General features: G+C 36.7%; 1 protein-coding gene across 7 annotated transcripts in view; it reads right to left on the bottom strand.

The window, feature by feature from the left end:
• LOC117181461 overlaps window positions 1–12,047 on the bottom strand; it is a 163,483-nt gene that overhangs the window by 88,316 nt on the left and 63,120 nt on the right. The window lies entirely within an intron of this gene.

The raw sequence follows: 12,047 nt of genomic DNA, 5'->3' as shown, positions 1-12,047 counted from the left end.
CCGTTCTAGACACCTCACCCAGGTGCCATTCAGCTTTCGGCACGGTTCTCACACCTCCGCTTGGGGGTTAATTCCTTCGGGACCACCCCTGGACAATTGTCCAGGGAGTGGACGCGAGGACGCGTTCGGTGGCTTTGTCATAGGCTCATGTACGCATGGAAATTTATACCGCTCTCCTGATTGATCCAGCCTGAATAATTTATAAGTCATAAATTAAAACTTCAAGTAATTAAAAAAAACGAATTTTATATTTTTTATATTTATACGGTTATATAAGTCTGGACACTTCACTCTGAGGCACCTTGTATAATGGACACAACTGTTCTAATAGTTTTAATGCTTTACGAGTTTGCCATCCCTGCTAAGGCTCAGTTATCCAAATTTGTCCGGTTCTACCACGTCGCCAATTATGTTATGTATTGTTGTATAGAGAAAAACCACAGGATTAACGCACAAAGATATTGAATAAATATATGTGACGTGCGCTGAAGAAAGGGGGCGTACTCTAAAAAAAATCGAAATCGAGGTTTTTGCACGTTTCAATAGTTTCTGAGTTGCTCTTTTTAATAAAACCATTGGAAAAAATTTGCGAGCGTTATTTTTGGTAATAATTGAGTTATTAGGTACCCGAGAAATCGGGATTTCGCTGGAGAGCACGAGATCCCATGAAGCACCTCCCACCACTCACCAATACTTCACCGCGTCTCATTTTTACCCCGCCTGTGAGCCACGTCTACGACCTATCTCTTTCTGTAGGAATGGAGTGGTAAGTAGAGAGGGAAGATTTCGTGAGTCTTCCCTCTCCCCTAAAAGTAGCGTCTATCAGGTCGACTTCGACCGTTCACCCTGAAAAATCTGACTTTTCAGAGTTTTTCGGCGCACGTCACATATACTGGGACAGAGAATGTCACGTCTCTTCGACGTCGAGATTAACACTGCGATTGACTCAAACCCCACTGAACATCGCATTGACAAGTGGTACCATCTCTGGGTTACAACATTTCGGAACAACTTTATATAAGTGCTTTGACCCTACTTCACACATAAATTATTGAAAAATTTTGATCATGTAGAATCTATTGCTTCTCAAAAAGTTGTAAAAAACAATAAACTTATTAAAAATATAAACAATTATAAAAGAATCGTAGTAGATAATAAACTTACGAATTAGTTAAGAAAATCATTAGTCGCTTTTGGAGTAAGTCAGTTTTTTCTTTTTTTTTAATGCGGGTTATAATGTAGTAAAGGTAACTTAAGGAAAGTTTGCTATTTATTAAAATAAACTATACCTCAGATTTATGCTGTAAAAACAAAATAAATGTTGGTAAAAGTTCAATAACAAACGAATTGTAGGTTAGGATTCAATAATAAGTATGATATTTACCAGTTTTAATTGTGCAACAAGATTTTTAGTTTAGGAAGAAAAGAACACCAATTTTTAAATATAATAAAGATTTTGAATATAGTAAGAATGCAGAAAACCAGCACGATAAAATTAAATTATGTATTTGAATTGTGATAATGAGATGAGAAGAATAATATTGTTGTTGTATGAGATCTTTACAGAGGTCCTAAATAACAGATTGTTCGAAAAATTGAGCGTGTGTGAAGAGAGATGTACGAACAAAGTGGCTCAAAAAAAGGTGTAGCAGGAAGCCGAGAGAGCCTACTAATTGAGAGGTGCACCTTCAAAGACGCAAAAGTTCATCAACGCGTCCTGTCAATGGCCTGAATTACCTACTGTAAAGCTTTCGATTCAACCTTTCATGGACTTATCATCTGCCTGTAAGAAAGATAGGGGCTTCTTTCAGGGCTGCACCTGCTTTTTTGCATCCCACTTCTGCCTCTATCTATCGCACTACGAAATTCTTCTGGATACCTCTGTGACAACACTAATCACCGTAAGAAAAAGATCAATCATGTATTTGATATGGATGAACTGAGTGCTATAAATATCGTCCACTTGTTTGGCGTGGTTCAATGGACGAAGAACGAGCGGAAGGCCCTTGACATCGCCACACTTAAGATCATGCCTATACATAGGAGCTTGCATTTAAATTTGTATCTTCTGCGATTATATATTTCACGCCATCAAGGCGGACGTGAACTTCAGAATCGCCAGTGTCTGCATAATCGAATTTTTATAAGCATAACTTCCATCGCTGCAAATAGCAGAGATCCCCTCCTAAAAATTGTCAGTTACCACGAGATGATTGGCAAATAAGTGTTGTTTTAGAATGCCACAGGACAGGCAGCCCAGACCCTTAGCCTGAATTTTAACATCAGAAGTGAGAAAAGTGCATTACTACATATACATAATTCGTCCCTAAAATCCGAAGTAAAGAAATCTGTGGTTGAAAAATTCCAACCAAAGCTACTTTACAAGAAAATGCACGGAAACATTAAAGAAACCTTGTCAAAAGAGCAAACTTTTGCTTTTCTCAAGTCTTCAGGGCTTAATTCAGCTAGAAGGGGTTTCATTTTTGAGTGCCAGGATAGCGTAATTTCCATCTTAGTATACCGCGACCTCATTTTATGTAAAGAAGTTCCCAGCGACCGTTTCAGAAGGTTTTATGCACATACTGAGTACCTAGAATACATACTATCTCAGTGTTTCGCCCACGCCGGAACTACATATCTCTACAGATATAATGCGGCCCTAAGAATCCTTTATTACCATCTTTGTGACTCTTTCGGTGTTGGCCGCGACCATGCCCTGCCGAACGCTCTGAGGGAGATAAGAATCAATTGTACAAAACGAGAAGTGACAAATCTTCTGGAACTACAATTTTCGGACAGCCATCTCAGTTGCACACTCGAAGCCTGACATCTTTCTCAAAGACTTCGAGAAATAAACCATATTCGTGATCGAATTCTCGGCTCCGGCCGACTACAACATCACTGCTAAAACGAAGGTTGAGGAGGAGAGGTACCAGGACCTCTAAAGGGAGCTGCAACGACTGTGCCAAAAATATTCTAACAAAAAATGCATAAGGGGCCGAATTTTTCAAGGATACCACGGCACCGTCATATTCTTGAAATATTCACTTGAAAGTAAATATTGTGGCTTGATTTTAATCAATAAATATTCATTCATAATATTCTTTTTTAAATAAATTCTTACACAATTATTAGTATTTTTTATCTCTCCCTATTGATTTATGTTAATATTTAGTTCAATAAGAATAAATAATACTACCATAGTTATTATATTTTATCGATGAAAAACTAGGCTTCTTTATTTTGTCTTTTGTGCGACACTGTAAAATTCCCGAATAATTATATAAAAATTGTATAAAGAAATTACTTTAAAGACTGTGCACATTTTTAAACAAAATTGCTCATTCAGAAATACATTCTTTTTTATTATTGTAATTTTTAATTTTTAAACATTATTTTATACAGTTTTGAACATTAAAGAAATTTCTCTGAAAAAAGTATTTGTTTAATGCATTTCAAAATATAAATAATACTTAACAGAACAATTTTTTTGATCCTTTAAATTCTGTAATTTTCTGGTTCGGCAATTTTATAATTCGGTAATTTACTGTCGAAAATTTTGTTCTTATGGAATTTTCAAATAAGGTCATGTTATAAACTATAGCTAATTTTAATATTCAATAGTTTTTCAATTCGGGATTTTTATATTTCGACATTTTTATTATTTTTGCTCATTTATTTTTTGGGATTTTTCGTTTATCCGCTGACAAATTGCCAAGTTCAAGCTTTGAAACCAATTTTAATACACGAATCACATCGGCTAGAAATGTGTTTCATTCAACTGAATTTAGCGCGATTTAGAGCGATATGGAAGTGCGACTATTGAGCTATATCGATTACAAATGAATGTGCTATTTGAGAAGAGAGATGGAAAATTCCGGCAGTGCGTAGTTCGAGCGAGCATGGTCGAGGTGATTGAGCGACCGGTTTAAGAACGAAAATCGTCCCTTATGTTGACTTATTGACTTTTGTTGCCAAGTAAAGTACTCAGTTTTTGACTACAGAAAGGCTTTTTTTTTAATTCGAACACGACCGGCCCACTCATAACTTGGTATAAGAAGGTTTGTGCGCCCGTCATCTGATAAATGAACCACGCGATCGCGGTGACTATCCGCTGCAACAGAGTCCTGAACATCTTCGCGGCCTAGAACAAAACGCCGGTAGCTTGAATAACGATCAACAAAATCAACTGTCGATTCGAACGTAGAATCAAGCTTCGGGTATTCTGAAACACCGGGTTACAATTACAACGCAGTGCGAATCCGTTCGTGCAACCCGATTTCAACCCAAATGACTCTCAACTTCATCGTGATCAAGACGGTGCCAAAAATCATTTCCAAATAAATAACATTGCTCGACCTCTGACCGAAGCGAATTTTTTTGAACACATCATGGCTATCATGATTGAAGAAAATCGCCGACGCGACGCAGCTTTCGAAAGAATTAATGACCGAGTAGTGACTATCCCACGTGTATCTCCGGCTACAGATTCGATTCCGACGGTCGATACGTATCATTTTTTACCGGATCTCAGTCGTAGTATTCAAATTTTTGACGGAGCCTTAAATTGGTTCAAAATGAAATCTGATGAACTAACCACGTGGGAGGCGTTCGAACAAGCTTTCAGCAATACGTTCATCGTGTCTGAAAATTTAACCACCAAGTGGAGAAAGATGACCGAACATGTGCAGTCTAAATCAGAGTCAATCATTGCCTACTGCATGGACAAGGCCAGATTGTGTCACGGACTGAATTTAAGTTTTGAGAAGATCAAGGAACAATTGCTGATAGGACTCTGGGCTAAGGACTTATGGGTGGCGGCGATTGATGCAAAAAAGCATAAAAGCCTCGACGACCTACTGCATGACATGCGTAAACATGAACGTTTGTATGATCAACGAACGGAGCGCATCCGACGGACGAAAGAAGCCGCTATTTCAAAGCGAACACCAGCGGACGAAGCAAAGAAGAATGCCACCGAGGGATCAAAGCTTCAACAATTTCAGCCGATAGAAGATTTAAAAGCGAAACCCAATCCAGACCGCAGACCCCCGTTTCGTAATGAAGTGGGTGATCCGAAATGTTATAATTGTAGCAAGTATGGTCACATGTCGAGACACTGTCCTGAACCGCGAAGAGAACTGTGGTGTGAAAAGTGTGATGGTGAGGGTCATACTCAACATCACTGCATGGTGTTGAAGAGTAATGAGAGATCGGAAGTGAGTCAAGTGCTTAGTGCCGAAAATAATAATAATTTGAAAAAATACATAAAAGAAGTGGCCGTGAGAGATCAAAAATTTTGTGCGCAAATTGATCAAGGCGCATCTGATTGTTTAATAAAAATATCGCCGCAGTATTCCAGAGTTTTGAAATTGTGCCAAACAAAGCTGAATTAAAATCATTCGGGCCAAATCATTTTCGTGTAACATCTCGGGGAATCGTGACAGCTGATGTAACGGTAGATGGTGTAACAGTAACCGGTATCAACATTCGCGTTGTCCCGGACGACACTCTGAAAACGGACGTGTTAATAGGACGATCATATACGGACAGTATTTATGTGGATTATTATAAAATTGGAAATTCATTATTTTTCAAAAACAGCGCCGGTGCGTATCTAAAAGATGTTTCGTGTGAGAACTATCCGAATATTTTAACTGCCTTGAACGCGACTGCGCTCCCTCTGCACTCGATCAATTTAATCAATACCTGGTGCGGCAGCAACGAGTTCCAGATTCCGATGATGAACTTGACCGACAATGACCTGATGTCGAATTGCTTAAAAACTATCGATCGAGCAGAAATTCACCCTGTATCAGCAATCAAGGATACTGAAGATCCTCAACCTATTTTTATAGAGGAAATCAACGTAGTCGAATATCGACCGAAAGAGGAAGCACAGGACTTGTTAAAGGTATTAAACGAATTTAGAGATATGATTTCGAAAAATCTCACGGAATTGGGATGTACTGGCGCGATAGCGATGGACATCAAATTAAAATCAGGTAGTAATCCATTTCCTTATAACCCTTATCGCGAAAGTAATATAGAACGTTTGAAGATCAGAGAAATTGTTTGCGAATAGAAAGAAACAGGTATAGCAACCGAAACTGATTCTCCGTATTACTCCGGATGAAACTGGAGAACTGACTAGGATGGTTTTTGGATTAATAAACGCTCCGTTTTATTTTTTCAAATTAATGGCACGGGTAATATGAAGCTTACGCGATCATGGTGTGTTCTTTTATTTGGACTCTAGTGGACCTGCGCATGATTTCTTTTAATCTTTCGATAATTTATCAATTTAAAAAATCGTGTAAAATATGGAAGCTTAACCGCAAAAAAGTCGGTCTCATTCAAGAATAAGGAAAACGATTCAATATAACCTTGCTTGAAATGGTCATAGCAGTACATGGCAGACTCGAAGCTGCTTGAGAAAATGACCGATTCACATAATCGCAAACTGATTCTGTTTTCACTTTCTGGATCTGCAAATGACAGATACGCAATTCACAGAGTCCTCTTTTCAATGGATTCTTTCTTCCTGGGTCATAACTTGGTATAAGAATCTATAACACAAGACACTGTAATTTCCTAATTTTTTAATGTAACTATAATTCCATCAATAGCTGTAACGGCCATCAATTCATTTGGATTGTGCTTGTAAAATTCATTTACAAATGGAATCACATGCTGTGCGATACATTGTTGTCAAGTTAACGCTCCAAGAACAATATTTTCTGGTACAAATCGCATCATCATCGAACTCCTCACTGCATTACTCGACATACTTATTCCCTGTCTACTGTCATAATTGAACAGAAGCTTTAGAAGTTCATCAGAAAATCAATTGCACATTTTACACAAAAATATGAAGAGAGCTTTCATGGTTACCTTACGAAAGTTATTACCTCCAGAAACAGGAACACAAAACTCATGTAAATCGTTAAATTGAGCTTTTGATAAAGACGTGAGATAAGTAAAATCTTCATCAGTTAAGTGTCAGCATCAAGAAACCTTCAAAGATTTTTCGGAGCTGATTCTCTTAATAGTGTAAAAAATCTGCTGACGTCTATTCCAGCAAAATTATAGGGCGATTTAAATATTGCAAGCCAGCATAGAAGTTTCTTAAAAGAAAACCTGTTTCATCAAGGTATTACAAGGAGATACGAGTTGCTTGGGGAACGTAAATGCTTTTGATCAAATATATATATCAACCCGAGCCTGAACACTAAGCCATTGTAAATCATTATTCAGGCGATTACAAATCATACATGTTTCAGTAGATTTTTGTTCAAGAACATTCAATCTAAGACTCTCTGGATTCTGCAAGGCCGCTTCATCGCATGTAAGTAATAAATCACAGAAAGAACAAACACGTGAAAGATCATTGATCTCAAGAGCAGGGCGGTTAAGATCCTTACGCTACCTCACAGCAATCTCCATTTTTTGAATGGTGAAATTCCGCATAAGTCGCATGGTACGAGGAGGAAAAGCGTCATTACATACACAATATGTTATACGTTACGCCATGCTCGATATTATAGTATTAAAGGTAAAACGCACAACTTTTTCTCGTAGCTTTGGTTGTGAAAAAGGTAAATTATTAAATATTCATCAAGTGCATATAATTGATAACCACAAGCAGTGGTAACTGTCACTTATGAGAATTAAATATTGGTTTCAAAAGTGAAAAAGAAACAATATTTGAACTTATTTTTTAACATTTAATATAAAAATGTATCTTCAAATATACAGGTGCGAGATTAATAATCGAAAAAAAAATATTTAAACCAGCACTGAAATAAAATAACCAAACTACTGTATTTTGTTGTTCAAACTTCCCAATGTTTATTGAAATACTTCGAGAACACATGCTCTACTCCAGAATCTAACAAAGTCAAAGCAATTGAAAAGAGATATTACGATTACAAGTGAAAAGGCAGCTGCCGTCACCTTACTAGTATCGTCATTTCTTTGTCGTATGTGCACCACAACAGAAAACGATCGCAGAGATCGTCGCTTTTTAGTCGTGTATGCACGAAAACAGAAAACGATTGCAGCGATCGTCATTTTTTGTCGTGTATGCACGAAAACAGAAGACGATCGCAGCAATCGTCATTTGTCTTTTAAAGGTTCTTTTAACAATAGTTGGCAAGTTTTACCATAGTGTTGCGTAGAAGATCGGCGGTAAGTTTGAAATGGTCTCTGTAGGACAGTTGTTGACTTTTTGATTGCTGATTGCTGATACCTGTATTATCTTTTTCAACAGTCCCTTTTAAGATACTTGAACGGCACTTGCGATTTGTACACAAAAAAATATCAAAATTGATTTAACGTATAAAGAACGTGAAAACTTGGAAATCTCAAGCAAGAAAAAACATAATACTGAAGAACTTTATAACTATAAAGACTGAGAGACTGACGATGACAAAGGAGTTTAAGACTGACGAGTAGAGCCGATACCCCCATCGCACTGACTTCGGTGGGCCTTATCTTGGAACCCTTTGAGTTTTGGGCTTTGTTCCCATTGAGACATTTGTTTAGGACGCTGAAACGCGTAACATATCAAAAATTCAGTCAAATAACCGAAATCACTCTTCCGAGTAAGGAAAATGACAGAGTGAACTTTTAGAGCCGATACCCCCATTATACTGACTTCGACGGACCTTATCTTAGGACCCTTTGAGTTTTGGGCGTTGTTCTCATTGAGACATTTGTTAAGAATGAAGAGACACGTAAGATATTAAAAATTCAGCCAAATCAACGGAAGCCACTTTTCCCATAGGCGTGTTACGGAAAATTCGGGAAATTTCCGGACATTTATGGAAATTTTACAGTTAAATGCGATAACTTACCATAAATTATCCAAAATTCAATTTTAAACATTTTTTAAAATGAATCTGTTATATCATCAGCGAGTGGTACCTTATCGACAGTAGACAATCCTCCAAACCATGAAGTCATAAAATCCAAAATATTAATCAAGTTAAGAATTTTCAATAACAGAAAATTCTTAACTTCTTAATAAGACTAGATGGAAAATAATCTTTTCAAACTAAAATTAAAATTACTTCTTGAAAAAAAGAGCCTACTCTTTCTTTACCCCATTGGAAATCGAACCACAAAACTTCTGATTTCCGGTCAGGTCCTTTTCCAATTAAGCTATTAGAAGAATCAGAATAAGAACTCTTAATTCAAGAAAATAATGCTAATTTAACTAGGTTTTAATGGTACAAGTAATTATTTTGAAAGAATCTGTTATATCATCAGCGAATGGTACCTTACCGACAGTGGACAACCCTCCAAAGCATAAAGGCATAAAATCCACAATATAGATCAAGTTAAGAATCTTCAATAACAGAAAATGCTTAACGTCTTAATCAGACTAGATGGAAAAAAATTTCAAATTAAAATTAAAATTATTTCTTAAAAAGAAAAGATCCTACTCCTTCTTCACTCCATTGGAAATCGAACCACAAAACTTCAATATTATATTAACTTCAACATGAATTCAATTATTAACTTCAATATTATAAATATTACTCAAAACAATATTATTTTCCATTTAGTCTGTTTAAGACTTTAAGAATTTTCTGTTATTGAAGATTCTTAATTTGATCGATATTGTGGATATTCTGCCTTCATGGTTTGGAGGGTTGTCTGCTGTCGGTAGCGGACCATTCGCTGACGATATAAGAGATTCATTTAAAATAATTACTCGTACCATTATCACCTACCTAAAAATTAGCGTTATTTTCTTGAAATCCCTCTAATAACTTAATTGAAAAAGCACCTGACCGGAAATCAGAAGTTTTGTGGTTCGATTCCCAATGGTGTGAAGAAGGAGCAGGATCTTTTTCCAAGAAATAATTTTAATTTTAATTTGAAAATATTATCTTCCATCTAGTCTAATTAAGACGTTAGGGCGATACCATCTCTACAAGAATTTTCATTACCATTTCAAACAAACTTTCACGATATCTAAATATTATCACCAAAAGTACTTAGTTAAAATCTCAGAAGCCTAGGGTACATTATAAATAAGTTTTTAAAGTTTTTAATTTCGTCATATTTAACATTGCGTCTTACGAGAGATGGCGCTTTTGAGCTCTTTACTAAGTGCTATCTAAGTAACCAGCATTAAGATATTATTGATCGTTTTTTAAATGAAAAACAAATATTTCATAATTGAGGTGCAAAAATAATATTAACCATTTGGTTCCTGCATATACACGAAAAAAAAATTAATCACGAAACTTGCGCTTCTGAACGTTAAATATCGCAATCTGGCGATACGAGTGTAGGTATTACGATTACGTAGTCGACTGACTGATCTCGGCTGTAGCGATGGTACGTCCTTAAGCATTTTCTGTTATTGAAGATTCTTAACTTGATTGATATTGTGGATTTTTGGCCTTCATGGTTTGGAGGATTGTCTACTGTCAGTAAGGTACCATTCGCTGATGATATAATAGATTCATTTTTGAAATAATTACTTTGACCATTAACACTTAGCTAAAAATTAGTCTTATTTTATTCAATTAAGAGTTCTTATTCTGATCCCTCTATTAGCTTAATTGGAAAAGCACCTGACGGGAAATCAGAAGTTTTGTGTTTCGATTCCCAATTGAGTGAAGAAGGAGTAGGATCTTTTTTTTCAAGAAATAATTTCAATTTTAATTTAAACATTTTTATAAATTTCCGAAAATTTATGGTAATTTTACAGGTAAATATGGTAAATTTCCATAAATTACCGCAAAACTCTATTATCTGTACTTAAGAATTTCCTTACAGTTCTTACGATGAGTGTGCTGATCATCGTAAAATGCGATCTCATAGATTTATAATTTTGATTTTTCAGCTTTGACGTCACTTTCTACTCCCTAGGGAGTAAAGAGTGGAGCTTTAGCCCCGCTTCATAGGCATCGAAAAGGACTGAAATCATGCATTTGTCATACAAAATGTACATATGAGAAATTTTTTGAAGAGAGGGGAAGTAAGCTGTTTAGGGAGTGTTGGTGAGAGATGGAGAACAGACCTAGTGGTACAAACATGGGGATGGAAAAGGAAAGCTATTTTAGAACGAACGGATTGCCGATGGATGAAGTGAGAAGAATGCACGGGGAAGGAAGATATATGAGTTGGTGCAATAGAATGGCATGGAGAAAGAGAAAACAGAAGGAGAGGAGAAATAAGAGTGTCAAGGTTTAACGGGAACTATATGCGGATTATGCCAAGGGAGAGAGCGCAATATTTGTATGAGAAAGGAGAGCAAGGAAGTCAGGAACTTATAGCGAGAATTAGATGCGGTTGCATGGAGAATTATAACAGGTTCTGGCTTTCTAGAGAGAAGAGAATGTGTGAATTTTGCGGAAAGGGGGATGCGAAAGTTGAGCACTGGTTGTAGGAATGTGAAGAGGTGGAAAGGAGTGGGATAAGCATGGAGGTATTGTTGCATGAAAGGGGTAACAAAAGGGCAATAGCATCTGTGCAGGGGGTGTTGGGTAAGATGGAGAAGAAGAGAAGGAAGGAGGAAGAGGAATGAAGAAGGAAAGATTGTAAATATGGGAGGAAGTAGATGTAAGAAAATTGTAAATATTGTGAATAGTGGTTAAGTATTAGGCGTTAGCCGCGGAGACAGAGGCTGGCAATGCAAGGCATAGCGAGGAAAGAGAGACATGCGTGCGAGGCGAGGCGTAGCGAGGAAGGTTAGGATATATAAGCGAGCGGATTAGTTATAAGGTGAGGATGGATGGTAATTTGTAAGAAATAGCAGTAAGAAAATTCTGTAAGAAAATGGAAGTGTAAGTAAGTCAATTTTTTAAGTCCAGCAGGCCGAAAAATAAACGTTTATCTATCTAATAAAACCTGTTGATATTTTAATGGCAGCGCGTTTCAGGTATCGAATCTAAAAAAAAAATAATTTCAGGATCACACCCGCAATGTATAATTGTGGGTCCGGATGCAATAAGGGCACATAAAATTTTTTCGTGCGAAAACGAAGTCCCCTGGAGGCTTTAGAAAAAATTTTCGAATTTTAATTT

The sequence above is a fragment of the Belonocnema kinseyi genome, chromosome 10, assembly GCF_010883055.1.
Source record: "Belonocnema kinseyi isolate 2016_QV_RU_SX_M_011 chromosome 10, B_treatae_v1, whole genome shotgun sequence".
NCBI lineage: Eukaryota > Metazoa > Arthropoda > Insecta > Hymenoptera > Cynipidae > Belonocnema > Belonocnema kinseyi.
The sequence above is the reverse complement of the archived record's forward strand: the minus strand, read 5'-3'. Positions and strand labels throughout refer to the sequence as shown.